Source organism: Myotis nattereri, assembly GCF_964212035.1.
Source record: "Myotis nattereri genome assembly, chromosome: 11".
NCBI lineage: Eukaryota > Metazoa > Chordata > Mammalia > Chiroptera > Vespertilionidae > Myotis > Myotis nattereri.
In genome coordinates, this window is record NC_138086.1 from 41,443,705 (window position 1) to 41,464,017 (window position 20,313).

The following is a 20,313-nucleotide window of genomic DNA, read 5'->3' on the forward strand; positions in this document are numbered from 1 at the left end:
CGGTCTGTGTACTGAAGGGTCCCGGGTTTGATTCCAGTCAAGGGCACATGCCTGGGTTGTGAGCTCAATACCCAGTAGGGGGTGTGCAGGAGGCAGCCAATCAATGATTCTCTCTCATCATTGATCTTTCTCTCCTTCTCTACCTCTTCCTTCCTCTCTGAAATCAATAAAAAAAAAAGATTTAATTGGATCATACACCTAAACATGCAAATATGAGCCAATTTCTATAATGCTTTTCTTAGTGCAACAACAACAAAACTTCATATAAGAGACTGACAAATTTCAGAGGGAAGGGGGGTGGAGGGTGTGATTAACAGGGAATTTATATGCATATATGCATAGCCCATGGATACAGACACTAGAGTGGTGAAGGCTTGGGAGGGGGTGGGCTGGGGTGGAGGGGATCAATGGGAAGAAACACAAACAAAGGGGACATATGTAATACTTTCAACAATAAAGAAAAATTTTTAAAAATAGTAACTTAAGTTCTCTCTGCAATAAAGTGGTATACTATGGGATCAGATGTTGGCCTGTATTTGGAACTAGACTGTGCTGCCATCTGGATCAGACCAAGGATATGATATATGTATTTCAGTAGAAGTTTTCCTAGAGAAGATACTTCAATTTATCTCTTCTTCTTCACAAGGTAGACAGAGTTTGCATCTACTAGCTCACTTGTTCTACTATTTTAAACATGAGCGTAAATGAGAAGTCTAAAAAAAGTCTGACCTCATGTTCACATAAACTAATAAGAAACCACCTAACTCATTTTATATTTCTTTTCAAAAAGGCAGTTCACTGAAGATCCGATTTAGCAAGTATTCATTTTATATCAGCAAATCCACCTCCTGGCCCAAACACTCTAAAGTGACTTAGATTAAGTAACCAATAACTGTGCCTAAATATGACCAAGCAGAAAAATTGTAAATGTTATTAGAATAAAACTTCAGTAAGGTGTTTGTCCTCCCCACAAATTCATATGCTGAAGTCTGAGCCCATAGTACCTAAGAATGTGACCTTATTTGGAGATAGAATATCTACAGAAGTAATCAAGTTAAAATGAAGTCATTAGTATGGGCCGAAATCCAATGACTAGAGTCCTAATAAAAAGAGGAAATCTGGACACAGAGAAAGGCATAGAAGAAAGACAGATGTGAAGAGACACAGGGAGAAGATGGCCATCTACAAGCCAGAGAGAGGCGTGGAATAGGTCATTCCCTAAAAGGAACCAACCCTGCTGATACCTTGATTCTGGACTTTCAGCCTTCAAAACTGTAAGGTAATAAATACCTACCTATTCTTTAATTATTTTTTGTTTGTTTATTAATCCTCAATAGAGTATATTTTTTCCCATTGATTTTTAGAGAGAGCAGAAGGGAGGGAGAGAGATACATCGATTAGTTGCCTCCAACACGTACCCTGATGAGGACAAGGGATCAAGCCTTCCACCTGAGGTTCATGCCCTTGACCTGAATGGATCCCATGACCCTTAGAGTGAGAGACAACACTCTAACCACTGACCAAAACCAGCGAGGGCCCTACCTATTCTTTAGACCACCCAGTTTGTGGTACTCAGTCATCGCAGCCCTAGAAAACTATTACAAAAAGATAGCCCCAAACGAGAAAGAAGGAACAGTCATGTGATATGCATAAAAAGGCAGCACTTGATTAAAAAAAGTCTCAAATTAAGCATGATAGAACACTCTACATGTGCCTCATCTTGATAAATTCTTAAGGTATCATAAGTAAAACATAAAACCAGTTACCAATCAGAGTACAAAATCTGTCCTTGGAAGGAAACTTAAAGCCCTCCCTTCAGCATCACCAGTAACTGTTTGCACTTCCCCGGTCAGCTACTGCTGCTTTTCACCCCTCCCCTTACCAGCAAAGCTCCTCACAATTGCCTGTTCTCACTGCGCCTGCCTCCCCTCTGCCCATTCTCTCCCGAACTCACTCTAACCCAGTTTTGCCTCTACCACTGCATAAAAAGGGCTCTTTCAAGACCGGTGATGACCTCCACATCACAAAACCCAACCATCAGTACTCAGGAACAGATTCAGGCCTTCACTCTCTTCTCCTTCAATGCTGTCTTCATTTTGCCTCTGGGGCACCGTTCTCCTCTGCTTGCTCTGCTAACTCTTCTACTGTGCCCCAATGCCCGTCTTCGGCCTCTCCTCTCTCTGTCTAAAATCACTCCCTAGGAGCTCTTAGTACGGCCCATCGTCTCTTTCAAAATATATAAAAATATACTTTATATAAAAAATATAGTCACTGGCAAAAGTAGGTTTGCAGTTGTGAGCACACTAAACACAGTTTGTTCTGATATTGTTTATTCTTATATTAGATATTTTCCCATACGAACAACTGTAAGTCTACTTTTGCCCACCCCTGTATATAGAGAATCCAATTGCTCCACCCCTAGAATTTTAATCTAAGCTTCCATAATGCATCACCTACATTACTGTAATTACCCAACTCACAATAACCATGTCCCCAGAATCTGTTTTCCACATAGCAGCCAGATTGATCTTTTTACATATGAATCATATCATGTTACGTCTGTGCTTAAAACTCTCCAGGGCTTTCATCTCAGTCAGAAGAAAAGTCAAAGTCTTTAACACGACCTACAAGGTACCATGTGATCTGCCACACCAACCCACCTGTGACCTCTGTCTGCAACTCCAGTCATATCCGCCTCGTTTAGTCCACTCCAGACATAGTGGGTCACTCTTCTTCAGACCTTTGCACTTGCTATTCCATGTGCCTGGAAATCCTGTCCCTGGATGGGGTTGATCCCTGTCTTCGGTCAGGCACTGCTCACATGTGGCAGCATCCAAAGCCCTCTCCTGACCACTTAGAGACTTAGAAAGACACCTCCTCTGTCCCCTCAGCTCCCATATTTTTCTTCTTAGATTTACCACCACCTGTCATGTACTTATATAATGGCTAAAGTCATTTGATAAACCCCATAAGAGCAGTAACTCTCTATTTTTTGTTCACTGATGTATTCCTAGTACCTGGACCAGGGAAAAACACAAAAGAGGGGCTGAATAAATATTTGTTGAAACAATAAATAAACATCACATGACCTGACACAGAGTAGGTGTGAAGTGACACTTTAAACATAACCGTTAGCCAAGTGATTCTTACCCTGGCTACACACTGGAGTCTGTTTCTTGGCCCCTGTCCTCAGAAATTCCTAAATTAGAAATAAATTATTGCCCAGTGATTCTAATGTGCAGCCAGCGTGATAACCACTACATTAGACTATAATAAGCTGCTTAAAGAAAACGATTTTTTTTTCATCTTTGTACCTCTGGCACAGTGGTTGGCAAAGTGATTAATAATGTTGATCAAATGAATGAATCATGAGAAATGGCCGTTGAGTCATTGCTTGTATAGTGCTGTTAATGAACTAACCAGTTTATAAAGCAAGGCTTGTCCTTTGCTGCACATCTTTAAAGGTTACGGTTCTTCACTATTCTGAGGCAAGATCCTCCTCACTATAATGCCCACGCATTGGTCCCAGGTCTGCTGTCTGAAATACACCCGAGGCACATTTTCTAAAGACAGCCTTTCATACATTTAAAAACAATCTTAATAAGCCCTTTCTTTGGGCTCCTTCTCTAGTTAGGACAAATCAAAGCGATTGTAGGAAGGAAGCTTTTGCCCCAGACTCATTCTGCCTGGGCAGGGATTATCTCAGTCACAAATAAGGACACTGAATCCAGGTCTTACATAATAATAGAGCTCAGCTCTACTGGGGAGAGAGAGGAAATGGCTTTTCACATGTGGCCCTGCGCAAAGTATATAAGGATGAAAGTGTGTGACAACCTCTGAAATTTTGAAATTGTGGTTAGATGGCTGAATAAGAAGTAGGGGTGAAATGGCAGGGAGTAGGGGCCGTACAGAGAAAACTAAAAAGGTCTCGTTGAGACCACATCCTAAAGGGCCTTGTATATCTTCTTTAAATGATTTATTTTACGACTGACTGGATCCACGCAGAGTTTAGAAACAAGAAGGAAGAGGACTAATGATATCAAATCAATCACTAACAGCCAATCAAAAATAAAAACATGAAGAAAAACTCCTTCAAATGGAGAGCAAGATAATGACTTTGGTTTGGGATGTATGTAATTTGAAGTAGTCCAGAACATTCTACTAGAGGTGTCTTTTAATAAGTTGTAAATGTGTTTTTGGAACTTGATGGAGTATCAGGCATTGGAGGTTAGATTTAAGAGTCATTTAAACAAATGACTGTTGTAAATAAGACAAGCAATCAGACGAAAATGTTAACAATGGTATGCCAGCATGGGATTGCAGGTGATTTTCGTCCATTTGACTTCTTCAAATTATTCAAATTGTGTATAATAAACATTATTTCTATTTACATAAATATAAAAATTAATAAAGAAAAATATAGCTAAGAGTCAAAGATGGCATGTACAATGCAAAGAGAAAACTAATAGCAAAAGTTTAGGATGACCTACATTTACAAAGAAGTAACCAAAGAGTAGCCAGCTAAAGAAATACAGATATAAGATTGATACAGATACCAGACCGCAGTGTCTCAGAAAGCAACAGAGGAGCAGCCTAGAAACAGGGTTAAATGCTGCAGAAAAATTAAAGAAAGCACTGGCAATTAGAGATGATGATGAACCATAACAAGAGATTTAGAAAAATGACTGTGATTAAAGCTAGACTTCAGTGAGTTGAAAAGAGTAGAAAATTAAGAAATAAAGGTAAAAAGTCTGGTTTTGAAGAGAAAATCAGAAAAGAAAAGAAATGGTCAGGTTAAGGACTACCTTTATCTGTCCATATCAGAGAATGTAGAACTCAGTGCTATAATTCAAGTGCATCACAAGATTCTCCCTGTCCTGTCAAAGTCATCACCTACTGCTGCAGAACAAATAAAACTAAATGGGACATGTCAGCCAGTCAGTCGCACATAGTTCCTATCAGCACCTTTTGTCTTTCTGAAGGAAAATAAACACATGAAGGTCCCCAAAATCTGCAGAACCACTATTAGTCTAAAAGAATTCTTACCTTGTTCTAAATGCAAACATGTTAGTCAACCAAATTCCCACCACTCCCCACAAAAAAAAGGAAAAAAATACAATTAAACCTAGCTATCTTGCTGAATTTATAGAAATATAATTTCAACTAATAATTAACATATTTAATTGTCATTCCAAATGAGCACAAAGACTGCTCTCATTATCCAGAGAGTACACAAAAGTTGTTCCCACAACAAGCATATCTAACTGAATGATTAGCTCTTCAAAAATCAAGATTCATCTGAAATAGCACTAAATACTGAGTGAAACAGAAAACTAAATTATCTCTCAGAATATCTCAGAACGCCGTGAGTCCCTTTACATTTACATTTTAGGCCGCTGCTGCCGAACTTCATAAACAACCTATTTGGAGCGCTCACTAATGAGATCCTGATATTCCTAGATTACATTATCATATTGGAGCTTAAGAATATCAAGTACTATGATTAGAACCACATAATGTTAAAAATAGATAAGCATATGTGGTATAGCCATACAATGGAATGTTACTCAGAAATAAAAGGAACAAACTACTGATTACACCATAATGTAAATCAATCCCAAAATTATTATGCTAAGCGAAAAAAGCCAGGCCAAAAAAAAAAAAAAGTGCATGGCATGATTCCATTTCTATAAAATTCTAGAAAATGCACTTGAATCTGCAGTGACAAAACAGATCAATGGCTGCCTAGGGATAGGGTGGAGGAAGGGTTGGATTACAATGGGAAGCAAGAAACCTTTGAGGATACTGGAAAGGACTTCCTTGATTATAGTGATGTTTCATGATTGTATACAATATGTTAAAACTGACCAAACTGTATACTTCAAATACATGTAGTTTAGTGCACTTCAATTAATCATCAGTAAAGTTTAAAAAATTGAGGCAGTTGTCTAAACTTTCCATAAAATATCTGAATAACACTTCAAAGCAGTATCATTTATATATGAACAAGGGGACTAATAATAACTGATTGTTTTTAAATGTTAATATCTAAAAACAGAACAATGCCTGGCCTATATAATTGTAAAAGAAACCTTTAAAGGAAGAGGGATAAGGAAGAAAACAAAAACACTAAAATAAACTGTGGTAAAGTGAAAGGACTATGGTCCATCGATTTTTATTCTGAATTGTCTTAGGTGTATACCTTACTGTTTTTTCAACAACAGTTTGGTCTTTTATATTTGAAGTTTTACAGGCTTCTGGTTTAAGATGTCATCAGTCTAACACCCCACACATCTGCTTACCTCTTCATCTCCATCCATCCTTTCCCCCCAGATTTGTATAGGTAAAGACAAAGGCAGAACATGCCCTAGGTTCAGTGTCTGTCATGAGCTGCTCACCATGGAAGAACCACAGACAGCTCTGCTTCTAAAGCAAATTCTTATTCTCCCAAAAAAAAAAAAAATCTCCTAATCAAGATCTAGCAAATAGAATGAGATCCCCCCCCTCCCCCCGAGCTGATCAGCATAGCATGGTAAGAATGTCAGCCAGACAACAGAAACTGGATTAGGGATTCTGCATAGATATCGCACCCTCGAGAGAAAGGGACCAATGATCATGCCACCCACGTATCTGTGTTGGATAAAACAGAGCAGTACAGAGTGGTCTCCTTGTAAAATTATGTGGAACACTAACATCAACCTTGCGGAGGTGATAGGTTTCTGAAACACATGAGAATAATTTTTTAAAAAAGAATAATTTAAAAATGATTGACGGAAGAAGAAAAAATTATAAGTAGCTGCTGGATAAACTTAATAAGATTTAATTCACAGCCTCTTAGAAGGCATTGTAGAGAGTTTAAGTATAGACCAGTTCTATGCAGGCACAGTGGGAGGCAGTGGGGTTCGGGTTCTGTGAAAAGTAAGATCTCTGGCAGCATGGTTGTGTGTTGACCCATGAACCAGGAGGTCACAGTTTGATTCCAGGTCAGAGCACATGCCTGGGTTGTGGGCTTCAGTGATTCTCTCTCATTGATGTTTTTCTCTCTCCCTCTCCCTTCCTCTCTTTGAAATCAATAAAAACATATTAAAATTTTTAATTTAAATTAAATTAAAAAGAAAATGAGGTCTCTGGAGAGAAATATATCCCAGCCTTTGGCTCACTGCTTTGTCATCTTTTGCAAGTTATTAATTGCCTTGGAGCTTCAGTTTCCTCATCTCTAAAAGTAGAGGAATGGATTACTATTAATATAAGTAAAGGGTTTTACGCATTTAATTACACAATAAATGCTATTTGTTATCAAGAAAATTGAGGAATTAATAGACTGCTCTGGAAGAGACTAGATATATAATTAATTTCCAAAACCAATGGCATTTCAACATATCAATTAAAAGGTAAAATGGTAGGGGAAAACTGTCACAGAAAATAGTATCAAAAAAATACTTAGAAATACAAAGACTGTACAAGTGAGGATTACAGAATGCCTCAAACACTAAAGCAGACTATGTCTTCAAATGTGAAGATGATACTATAAAGATGATATTTTTCCAAATAAATAAAGAGATTTAACGGAATCCAAGAGGCAATTTCTATAAGATTTTTATTTTTTTAAGTTTTCTGAAGTTGAACTGGAAGACTAAATGGAGTAAGAACAGCTGAGAAATCTTTGACTGAAAGAAAAGTATCACATAAAATCATATTATAAATCTGTGTGCAATTTTGATACAAAAAATCAATAGTTTAGAAAGTAGCCCAAAAAGAAATTAAATCAATGTTTGTATGTACATATAACATGCTATGTATTATATATAAAACAATGGAATATATATATATATATATATATATATATATATATATATATATTATATACCCGCATAGGAGATGGTATAGAAAACAAATCAGTGGAGAAGGAATGAATTATGGAGTGTTCAAAATACTGTTTTTGAAAACTGGCTATTCAGGAAATATAGTCAGATGCTTACCTGCTTACCTTACATCAAGCACTGAATAAAATTCTAGATTAATCAAAATGTGGAAATAAATTCACAGCGTATTGTTAAATGCCAAAAAAGTAGATTACCAAACTGTACATAAAGAATATTCCCATTTTATAAACATACGTGTATGCTCATAATGAAACATATGCAAAGATATTTGATATATGTAACTGAGGCAATATAGTCTGATGGTTAAGAGTGTGGACACTGGGGCAGCAGCGGGCTCACAAGTTAATTAACCATGCTGGAAGGATTAGGACCAAGCTCAGTAGAGTTTGAAGGATGACTGAGTTAATACATGAAATGCCTTAAAATTATACCTGGCTATTGTTCTTTTCATTTACTGTTCCTATTACAAATGCAAAGATGTTAAGAGTACTGTGCTTATTTGGTGGGATTAAGGTTGTTCTTACTGCTTAATTTTTCAGAATGCACATCTATTGCTTTTCATTTTAAAAAGGTCAAAAAAAATGAAACCATAAGAACAATTAGAACAAATGATGTTGATATGTATCTGCTCTTTAGAAAGAGCGGCACTTCCCTAGAATACCACAATTGGTTCTGTTTAAGCATCTACTGTTATTTTGATTCAAGTTATTTCCTAGTATGCATTATTGATATGCCCAAGAATTATTCAATAGACATATGTGTTAAACTTACATTTCAAATAGCCAGTTCTCTTCTGCCTCATTTTAGGATGCTAGATTAAACACCAAAGGGCATTATTTTATGTTTATACAGTAGAAATCTTAAAATATAGTGCTGATGATAATAAATTAAGATTGTATCCTAAGACTAAATCAAGAAAGATAAAGATTTATCTTCTCACCTGTTAAAGTAGGAATGTATATATACATTCACTGAACAGCCCCTTAAATCCACCCTAGTCATATAGGCACAGTGCAGTAAGCCAGAACTCATGGTGCCCATAGATGTGACGCAGGCCAGCAGTTTGTCCAAAACAGAAACCCTGCAACTTTCAGAATTCAAAGAAGCAGCACATGGCTCTACAAATATAAAACACCTTCATGGATGAAATAAATTCTACAGTCTTCTATTTCCCACAGTCTTAATCTTGTTCTCTAAATGAGCATAATACCCATGTCTCTTATCTACGACTTCATTTGATGTATTTGAAGCTCACTATCGTGGCCATCTTAAGTCTTCTCTGAGCTAAACATCATCAATTCCTTTGATCAGTCTTCAATTATTTGGACATACTTTTTGAATAATTCATCTTCCTAATTCACACCAGAAGCCAACATCTTTCTATGTCAATGTCCCTCTTCAAATACTGCACCTAAGTTGAATTAATGACCTAAGTTTAATGTCTACCTTCTAGGAGCCAAGTACTCTGCTCATATTAATAGAGCCTCAGGCGCCATCTCACCCCCTCATTGCTTTTAGCAGCCACATAACATCTGTGGCTTCAAAAGTACTTTTAAGCAAGATTTCCTCACCCTGTGCTTAAACATCTAAATTTCAAAATCAAAAAGGACAGCCTACATTTAAAACAATTATGTTTGCCCATTATTCTAGCCTTTGAACATCATTTGAAGTTCAATTCTGTTTTTCAACTCATTAGGCATCTTGCCCAGCTTCCTGACTTTACAAAATTTGGTTAAGCTTTCTCAAAACCAAAGCACTAATTACAACAGTAACAGGACAGAGATTAGACATACTAGTATACTGCTGTACCTTGTCCACAGAGATGTGACATCCCAGATGTCTTATCACACATCATGAAACACATGTCTGTATCACACTCCAGATTGACTGGTAACCTATCCCCTCAACTCTCAGCCAGTTTCTGTCCTGTGACCCTCCTGGCTGTGCCTTTTCCGTTTCATTCTCAATCGCCTCCTGCTCTGCTTGCTTCTGAAATGCTGGCGTTTCCTTCAGCCCTCTCCTCAATACACTACTCTCCCAGTGTGCTCAGAGCCTAAGTGGCTTCAACACCAATGACTTCAATTATCTCTTATGTGCTCATGGCTCTCAAGTTGTCTCTTGGTTACACCCTCATACATCCAACTGTCTCCGGGAGAGCACTGTTTGGATTTCCCTTGGGCACTATAAACGCAGGATGCCAATAATGAACTCATCCTCTTTCCTCCAGTCACCTCCTCCTCCTCCTAAATTTTCAATCTCAATGAAAGGCAGAACATATACCCAGTAGTGGAGAGCAAAAAACCTAGAAGTCATGGCAGACTAAAATTTATCACTCAGCTGTCAAATCCATCTCCTAACCTCCCCCACCATTCAGTCATTTGCTTAGCTCTTTATTTTTCTCCTAACTGATCTTCCTGTCTCCAATATGATCCCCCCTTTTATCTTCCTCTACTCACAAACAGAACAATCTTTCTAATCTGATATCAAGGCTGCTCATAGATTTCCTCACAAGACCCTCAGTCTCTGCCTTCTCTATACTCTAGTCATCTCTTGCTACTTCTACCCACATGCCTTCACTATAGCCCTGCAAAGTGACATACGACTTAATTCCTCTGTGCAGTTATACAACCTATTTTCTTTGACTGATGTATGCTGGCCTCTGTGCATCTCGTAAAGCACTTCTAGAAATCTTTCAAAACTCAACTCAAATAGCACTTTCTTTCAGACCAGGGCTCATTAGTCTGATTTAGTTGCCCCTTCTCTGTGTTTCTATAGCATAACTCCATCACAGCATGTAACCCATCTGTGCTATCATCATAGATTTATGTATTATTCGTTTTCCTATGAGGGAAATACATGATATGAACTCATTAAGTGCTAGATGAACAAAGAAACATATGAATGGTCACGGAAGACGTTAACAGAGAATTAAGTAATACTGTCTTGAAATTTCAAAAACACATTCTTAGAACAAGGACCGTCAATCCAAGCCCAAGAATTCTTGCTCACTTTGCAGTTACTTCAGTATTTTTCTCAGCTGAACACATGAAAGATTTCATATGTTGTAGGAATTTACTAAATTACTATGGACCAAGAATCCGTTTTTAAGAATTAAGATGTTTTCCTATTTTGATATGTTAAAGGAAGTAATTCCATATAAATTATTATGGCCTAAATAATTGTTTTCTCTAGGTATTATATTATCTCAAACATGTAAACGGGGGGGGGGGGGGGACCTAGGGAAATATATTTTCAATGTATACATGTTATCTGTACTATGTGAAGAGCTCATATGCGTAAAGAAAACAGTAAGTGAAAAACATCTAAACAGAAAATGTCATGAAAAGTGCAAACAAAAAGCTAAGTGACATAAAAAATATTGACCCTCTGTAGTAATTCAAGAAATGTAAATTACACCAGTGAGATAGCCTTTTCCACCATCAAATCGGTAACAGTTTATAAATTACAATTTTCAGTGTTGGGCAGGAGATATGAAGTTTAGAGCTCTCCAGGGGTAGCTGGTATCTATTTAAAGCCAAGATTTGCAGCGGTTCTCAACCTGTGGGTCACCACCATCGGAAAACACATATAGCATATCAGATATTTACATGACAATTCATAACAGTAGCAAAATTACAGTTATGAAGTAGCAACGAAAATAATGTTATGGTTGGGGGTCACCACAACATGAGGAACTGTATGAAAGGGTCGCGGCATTAGGAAGGTTGAGAACCACTGGCCCAAGAGACTGGACGGCATCGCCAAGAGTGTGAGGATAACAGAAAAGATAAGAGGGGCAACGATTAAGGCCTGGAATGCCCTCGTGTAAAGAAGTCTGGGAGATGAGTAAGAACTGGCAAAGACTGAGAGGATCACAGTGGTCTGAGAGAAAAACCATGACGGCGTGGTGTGCTGGAAGCCAAGTAAAAGTTTCTGTGGTGACAGAGCAATCAACGGGATCCAGAGTTTCTAATAAGACAGGTAAAAATGAGGGATGACAGGTGTATTTAACCTAGAAAAGAGTATTTTCATTGAAATGGTGAAGTAAATGGCTCATAACTAAACACTGGCCTACACATTCAAATGATGCTATAGTTTGCAACACATGCTATATTAAAATCTCTTATAAATATTACAAAAATATTTATAAAGGAGTGTTCATGTCATTGGAAAATGCTTACAAGAGAGGAAAAGTTACAACTTCTACATACACTAGGAGTTCCCTTTTGGTTTTTAAAAAGGAAAAATATACATATAGGTAAAAAAAAAAATGTGCTAAAACATGAATACTGGTTATTGCTCAGTGGAAGAATGAAAGTTGGCCTTTTTTTATACTTTTCTTTATTTTCTAACATTTTCATAAGGCAAAACTTCCATAATTAGAAAACAATACTCCTATAAAATACTTTTATAAGTAAACGAACTTCCCTATTCCTTTCCCAGTCCTTTCTCACCTCAACCCATACCCTCTGAGACACTGTCCTTAACTTACACAAGAATAGTAACTGATAACTGGCATTGCATTGAAATTTACAAAACCATTTTCAAATGCATTAGCTTGATCCTCACAGCAACTCTAATGTGGATAAGGCAGGAGTTACTATCTCCATTTGCAGACCTAGCAGTTGATCTACTCAAGGTCACACAAACCAGTAGCAGGGCTCAGGTTTAAATAAGTCCTTTGATTACTGTGATGCTACTTCTACTATAACAAGATGCTCTGCAGTTGGAGCAAAATGTAAACAACACTCTTCCTCAAAAGAAACAAACATCAGGAAACATTTACCAAGAAGGCTTATGCTCTCACTATTTATTACCACGTTTTTACCATGTTGCCATTACCTCTTAATATGAGCATGTCTTTCTATTCTATTGTCTGTCTCAGAGAGAGGCACTTAATTTCCATGGCTGTGTCTTCTATTAGGCTGTAAGTTCCTAGAAAGGGATGCAATATCCTCCGCATCCTGTCCTATCTCCGGCATCTTGCCGAGTACCTGGTGTATAGGAGATAAATGAGAAATGCTTGCTGGTACACTTCATGGTGATGAGAGGAGCTTATACTCCATTTGATTTTAGAAGTTTCTAGGGTGCCCTGCAGAAGCAGGGAGTAAACAAGAGTTACAGTTGGAGGAATTTTAGCAATGAAACAGGTCCCTGGATTTCAACAATGAAACTGTTTTCCTCACATTATACCTAAAGCAGAGGTTCTCTAACTTCATACTTGGAGAGTCAGATGTAACATAGATTGCTGGGCGTCAACCCTAGGTTTCTGACTTAGTAGGGTGCATGTGTGGCCCAAAAACTTGCATTTCTAACAAGTTCCTAGGTAATCATGACACTGTTAGTCCTAGGATCATTCTTTGAGAACCACTGACCTAGAGTAAAGAGCCTATAAAAGTGAAGCTTTGAATAAGTAATAAATGGTGTCTTGAACTCCAGTGCTGTAAATTGAGTTGAGAATAAATTTCAATATAGTCTGATCACTGGGTTTTTATTTCAGAGTCTTAAATCTGGTACAACTGAGAGAAAATGTCAATTAGGATTAAGTGCATTATAAAGATCAATTCCTTTTTATAATTGAAAAAGTAGAAGCCATCTACTCTTTTCTACGCAGTAATTAGTGCTCCCAGAGAAGAAGACCTATATCTTACTCATTTTTAACATTTTGTTTAATGTGCCTTAAATAAAAAGATCTTTAATCACTTCTGCTGAATAAGATTAGGAAATTCCTGCCCTCAGTGAGCAGATCCTGTACCTCGAGTGTGTGTGTTCAGAGCCTCTCGTAAGGCATATGGCACCTTGGTGTAACTTAGATCATGGAGCCCCCTCAGAACGGATGCAGACTTGTGCCAGGGTGGCTGGCTGGGCACACTGAGCACTGGATGGATTCTAACTCTCACGTGCCTTCACAGCTTGGCTTTCTTGTACAGGGTACAATCTCCCATCTACACAAGGGTGGTCATGAGTGTGCAGAACATTTGCCAGACAGCAAGAGTAAACAATGTGCTGTGACTGGACTCCAGAGAAGAAGAAAAAAATCATTGGTCTCTAGTAATTCAGTAAGGGTTAAAGGAGGGTACAGCAATTGATCTAGGCCAGGGGGCTTCCTCTGTCTGAGATGGTCTATCACCACCACTCATGACCTTCATCCAACAAACTTCTACTCATTCTTCGGGTCTTAGCTTAACCATCTTTTCCTCAGGATCCCCACCCCCCACCCCAACCCTGTAATAGAAAAGCTATACACTCCCACTGCACAGTCATTTTGCATCATAGCACTTACGGCAAATGTAATGACATGATATATGGTGTTGTTTTGATTCTGCCTCCATGAGATTACTACATGTTTTGTTCATCATTTCACTGCTACTACCTGGTACATAAGTACACAAGAAATACGGGCTTAATATTGAAATATTACATGTAACTTAGATTAAGAACGGCAAAAGGAGGGGGGGATTATCCATGGTTTCTTCAGGTGGAAGCAAAAGGCAACCAAAATTTGATTGGTGTTTTCTGACGATAAAGAATTATTATAAGATCCAAGACACTGCTGAAGAATTCACTATGACAGGAAAACGTGCCACTCTATACTGTGCTCTGCTATTTCTATCCCTGTGCTAAAATATGGCACTTCACGGTTCTGTCAACTCTTAGTTTTACATGGTAAATATTGATGGTGTGAATACTTGCTCACATTTGCCTAAAACACGAGAAATGATTCTGAGCATAAGAACCTGAAATGGAAAATTCACATCCACAGGCAGAGCAAGCAAGATTAATTATGCTAACTCCTTGAAAACAGAGGAGTCCTAATTCAGCAACAGTGTGTCTTCAGAATCTCTGACACCCTCACCCACAGCCCAGGACCTTAAAGACTTCCTGCAGAAATGATATTTCTCAACTGTTCCTATCAAAGTCTGAAACAGACAGTAAGGCCATTTATTCTCTGACTTATGCGCACTTGGAAGACACAATTTCTTACCAAATCTAGGAAGGCCACATAATGAAATTCTATTCTATCACCACTGCCTCACCTCCCAGTCAATACTCCACCCATCTCCAACACTTCACAGGAACCACTCACTAGGGACCTAACCATCAAATTCAATTCATCTTATTTGAATTTCTTTGAGCAAGTGAAACCACAACCACCCCTTTCTTCTTCAAAGGTTTTTCTCCCTTTCCTCATAACTCTGTACTGTCCCATTTCTCTTATTCTAGCCATTACTTTCATGTCTTTGTGGATGCCTCCATTTCTGCTCCCCCACCCCTGTAATGTTGGTAAAACCCAAGTCCTACCTTTCATCCTCTTTGTTCTCACTTCCTGAATGATCTCATCCAATCCAGCAGCTTCAACCCTGCCTATCATTCAAGTGCTTCCCATTCTCCACGCCAACCCAGACCATGTCCCTGAGCAATAGGGCCCGAGACCCAATTGCCTACTGAACAACTCTCTAAAAGTCAACCTCTCCAGAACCAAGCTCCTTATCCCCTCTTCCTCACATTCCTCCTCAGGAGGTTAGAGGCACCATCCTCTCTTATCAAGCCGGAACCTTTCAACCTCTCATGCTCCACATCCACTAACTGTCAATTCTATCTAACGTCTTGCCCTCTTTTCCATCTTCATTGCTATTCCTCAAGCGAATCTGTCATCCGTTAGCTGACCTACTGCAATTGCTCCTAACAATTGTATTTCCCACACCTCTACTGTGGCCTCCATATTGTTGCCAAACTAAAGCATATTTTATTACTTCTGACTTCTAAATCCTTCATTTGCTCCATATCACCTAGCAAATGAAGACCAGTTTCTTAGAATAATACACGGTCCCTTATATTCAGGCTTCTGACTTCCTCTCAGACTCATCTCTCATTAGTTCCTCACAGCACATTATACTCCAGTTATAACCAATTATAACAATGTGGTTTTGTGTTTCTGCGCTTTTTCAATGTGCTCTACACCAGAAATGCCTTCCCTCTCCCTCGCCCCTCCCCAACCTCCCACCTCAACTAGCCCACACTCATATCTGACCCTTGCCTGCTTGGCAAATTCCTACTCATCTTTCAAATCTCTCTCACTTCCTCTATAGGGTCTTTTCTGATCCTCCCCACTACATTTGACTGCCCATTTCTTCTCTCGTGACATCAAATCACTTCATTGTAATTATTTGTTTACATATCTGTCTCTTCCTTACCCAACTAAATTCTATTTTTTTAATTTGTAATTTCATACCAACTGACATTTTGCCTGGCACATAGGATAAGCTCAATAAATGTTTATGGAATCAACATTGTTGCCAAAAACTCATCATGCACTCATGATTCAGAGAGACCAATAGAATCACATTATATAGCATTTTACAGCAATGAACTAAGAGTCAAGCTATTTTGTGATTTCATTTCCCAAAGTTAAATGATGCACACATAGTCCACTTAGTTCTGTTCTCTCTACTCTCAAGCGCTCTATCTTCTAACACCTAACTCCCGCTCTGAGTCATCTGCTGGCCTTTATCTTGTGTTTCTCAGGCAGCCCCATTAAGTCCTATTACTCAGAGTCAAAAATTCCGTTCTATTCCGTTCTTGGACCAGCCTGTCCTCTGACCCTCTGAAGTCTCATTGGAGCCTTCCTGAAATATCAGTCGGGATCTAGGTCTACTCATCCAGCAATAATCTACTATTGAATTTATATAGATTTTTCCTTTAACTTATATTAATCTTATCCCATCCTCACAATGAAGATGAGCAGGTCAGTCTTTATTACGATCATTTTACAAGTGAAAAACAGATAATAAGAAACCCTGATGATGACAACCATCCTTTCTAAGTTCTCCCATTTAAAAAAGAAGAAAAAAGCCTGCAAATATTAATCCTGTACTTCCTGATGTACAGCCCACATATTATTGTTTGCTTTAAACATGATCTACCAAAGTCACATCCTATTACTGTCCTCCCACTGCTGGCACTGGCTTGACTTTAATTTCTCTCCCAGACGATAGCCTTCCTGTGTGAGCTGGTGCTTCCACCCTGCTGATTTGATCCAACTGAGCTTTCCAAGGTCATCATTTTCCTCCCCTTTTCAACTCCATAATCCAATGACTTTAACAAAGGACGCTGTATTTTATGAGTTTTACCCCAGAGTCCAATCCTCTGCTAAAATCAAAGTGAAATTTTACCCATCAACCAGTTATCTTTTTGAAAAGCATTTTTCCTGAACTCGGGCAATCATAACTAGATTACTCCCAGGCCAGTTTTCTGTGCTTCTCATCCTTTCCCTTTCATTGCTTTCCTCTAAAATCAGGCAAGTGAAACGAGAGTCTACATAACTTAGTTAACCATGACTACTTTTCTAAAAACACTGATAAGTGAAGGGAGACTCAAACTCCTGGGAGAAAATGAGGTTTAGAATTCCCTGCAGATTTTTCCATATTCTACTTCAATATTGTCTCATATTGCTCAGTTGGCTTTAGTTCCCAGCCTCAAACCCCCTCCCTTTAATTGCTCTCACTAACCCCACCACCACCACCACCACCACCACATACATGGTGTTGTCCCTTACACATGGCACTCACCTCCTTCTCTGTCACTAAAGAGTGGAAAGAGATAAACAAGCAGGAGTGGACACAAAATAGTTACTTTGACTGTCTCTGTTCACAGGAGTTTGGCCCATATTTCCATACCCATAAGCACAAGCTCAAAATGTAAAAAGCCCTTCCCACTCCCTCTTTTAAAAAAATGTCAGAAAAACAATGATCAATTCTACAAGTTAGTTCAGCTGGTTAGACTAAATGCCAAGAAGAAAATTCAGCCTCTCCTATTTCCAAAGGAACCTCTAACACCCAATCATCTCACAGCTGTTTGTCAGTCATCGGGAAGAATATAAATGGGTCTGTGCAGCACCATTTCTAAAAACGCAACCAGCACCAGCAGGCTCAGTGGAATCTTATTTCTTTTATTCCCATTTTCAGAGGGAACTTCAAACTTGAGACCCCAAGGCATTAAGTCACATGCAATTTCTAACTGGACACAACCTTCCTGAACTTTTGTCATCGCCCTCTCACTACAATATTTCTGTCTTAGACTGCAGAGTCTTACCCCAATTTTTCTAGGTGTGCATGTGTAAAACGTGCTTAGCAACAGGATCAGCCTAGTTGTGGTGACCAAATGCATCACCCCAATGGCTGACGTTCACCTATTTCAAGTAACTAAGAATTAATGTTACAAGAAGCTTATGTCTTTTCACTTCAGAAAAGAAATACATTCTGCATGTTGGGGCTAAGGGCTGAAGGCAGGGTTTCATCTCTGTCCTAGTGCAACTGTTCCATCTGAGACTGTTAGGCAGCAGCCTTCTATAGGAACCTGGAAGAATGGATTATTCCCAGGTAATAGGTAAATTTGAAAAATACAGATTAGACAACCAGTTATACTAATAAACTCAGAAATTAAACACAGCTGTTTGTTGAGATTTTGCCCAGATTGCCCCAATTTCAAGACTGCTGTGTGCCTGGACACGTGCTTTTGATCTCTTCTCCTTCATTTCCGTCTGTCCTGGGACTTGTTCTACGAGAGAAGAAGATGAAATCTATGGCTGATGGATGATGTCTAGCATGCAGATATTCTATAATTCAGGCCTGGGTAAAACTCAAAAGTGGCAGCATCATACACAAAGCAACAGGGTCTGGCCTCTCTTCCCAGGGGTGCTATTAGCTAAGTTATTTTTGCTACATAAATGAAGATGACCCCATCACCCGATTCCTAGCAATCTTTCTAAAAACAGTATCCACTCCTCCTATCCTGCCCAACATAATCACTCAAAGTAGGTCAGAAATGTTGCTTCCTTCCCCTTATTGATTTTCATTAAGAGGGCGCACTTTCTGCAACACTAAAGCGAAAGATAAACACCCAATACAAGTACCAATGACACCCCTGTAAATTTGGGGCACACCAAGTCCAGTTACCCTAAAAGCAAGGGGTTTCCTCATCACCCAGAATTCATTCTCCTTGGCTGTATAGCGGCAATAATCTCAAGCAATAAAATACACTGTGGCCATGATGCAGCCAGGGGATGAACACCTCCCCAAAGGGGCATATGCTTTCTGTCTGTCCTAATTTTCTAGATCACCAACCCGCCTCTCCCCTAAGTACACACTCCTTTTTTCTTCCTAATTCATATCCATATTTTTGCCAGGAGGATGCCAAGTGATACCACACACTGGCTTAGCAAATCCCAGGGCCTTATCGGGAAGCTGAGCGCAGGGGAGTGGGAAGACAGAGCTTGTAGAGACCAGGGAGGGGAAGGGAGCGCAGGGGAGAGAAGAGCAGGGGAGGCGCGGAAAACCCTCCCTCCGTTGGCGGTATCTGGCCCCCTGGAAAAGCTGTGAAGAGACGGGTCTCCAGATCCCACAGGCGGCGCTGCCCCAGTCTCCTCTCCTGGCTGACATCTCCCTCGGCCCCAGGTCCTCAAGCCTGACACTCCAAAGAGGGCGCCGCAAAGTCCTTCAGAGCCCTCCAAACACAGGGGCGCGGACAGAAAAGCATCCCCCGAAAGACAGCGGAGCCACAACCCGCACGCGGCCAGCTTCCCGGGGCGGGCAACTTCCTCCCGGGAAGGAGAGAGGCCGGGACAGAGCGCCATAAACAGGCACCCCCCGCGCCCCTGCCTCCCGCTCCCTCCACCCCCGCCCCCGCCAACTCCAGGTAAAGGACCAGGTGCGGCTCACCTCCTGGCAAGGAGGCAGCGGGCGGCTGGAGGAGGGCAGGTCCCTCGCCCAGGCCGCCTGGCAGCCGGCGAGCACCCAGCAGCAGAGCCAGGCGGGGCTCCAGGGCGGCGAGAGCCTGCCGCGAGGAGCCCCCGGCGGCCGCCCCCGGCCCCTCCCGCGCGCCGGCCCCGGGCTGCGGAGCGGCATCTCGGTCCGCGGAGGTCGGCCGGCCGCTGAAAGGCGGCTTCCCCGGCGGGCGGGGCGCGCTCCGGCTCCCGGGCTCCGGTGCTGCGCGCTCCGCTCGCCACTCGCTCGCTCCCGGTCCGTCCGCCCGCTGACAGCTCGGCTGCGCTCGCGGTCCGGGCAGCAGGCGCCCGAGCTCCCGTCACGCCGGAGGGAGGGACCGCGGGCGCGGCGCGGGGGCGGGACGCGGGGCGGGGACGCGGGATCCGGGGAGCAGGTGGCGCGGGCGGGGGCTGCGGCCCAGCCCAGCGGGTCCTACCGGGCTGCGGGGCTGCGCGGCCCCCGGAGGCGGGAGCCTCGTTACGAGAGCGGCCGGGGTCCCCAGTCAGGTCTCCGGTCCCCAGTCCCTGAGGCCCACCAGGAGGGGCGCTCCAGGGATGAGCCCGAGTAAAACACAGGACATCAAGACATTGTTTTCCCGCGGCGGGTCTTTAAAATCTCCACTTCCCGCATCTCACACACACAGACATACACAGATGCACCCTAGAAGC

The 20,313-nt window shown here is 40.7% G+C and overlaps 1 protein-coding gene across 1 annotated transcript in view; it reads right to left on the reverse strand.

Annotated features, from left to right (window-relative positions):
* The window catches only part of ELAPOR2 (endosome-lysosome associated apoptosis and autophagy regulator family member 2), a 129,435-nt gene extending 109,757 nt beyond the window's left edge, over positions 1 to 19,678 (reverse strand). Inside the window, exon 1 of the mRNA XM_081102567.1 lies at positions 19,601 to 19,678. The gene's annotated coding sequence lies outside the window, so the exon portion shown is untranslated. The remainder of the gene's footprint in view (positions 1 to 19,600) is intronic.
* Between the last annotated feature and the right edge of the window lie 635 nt (positions 19,679 to 20,313).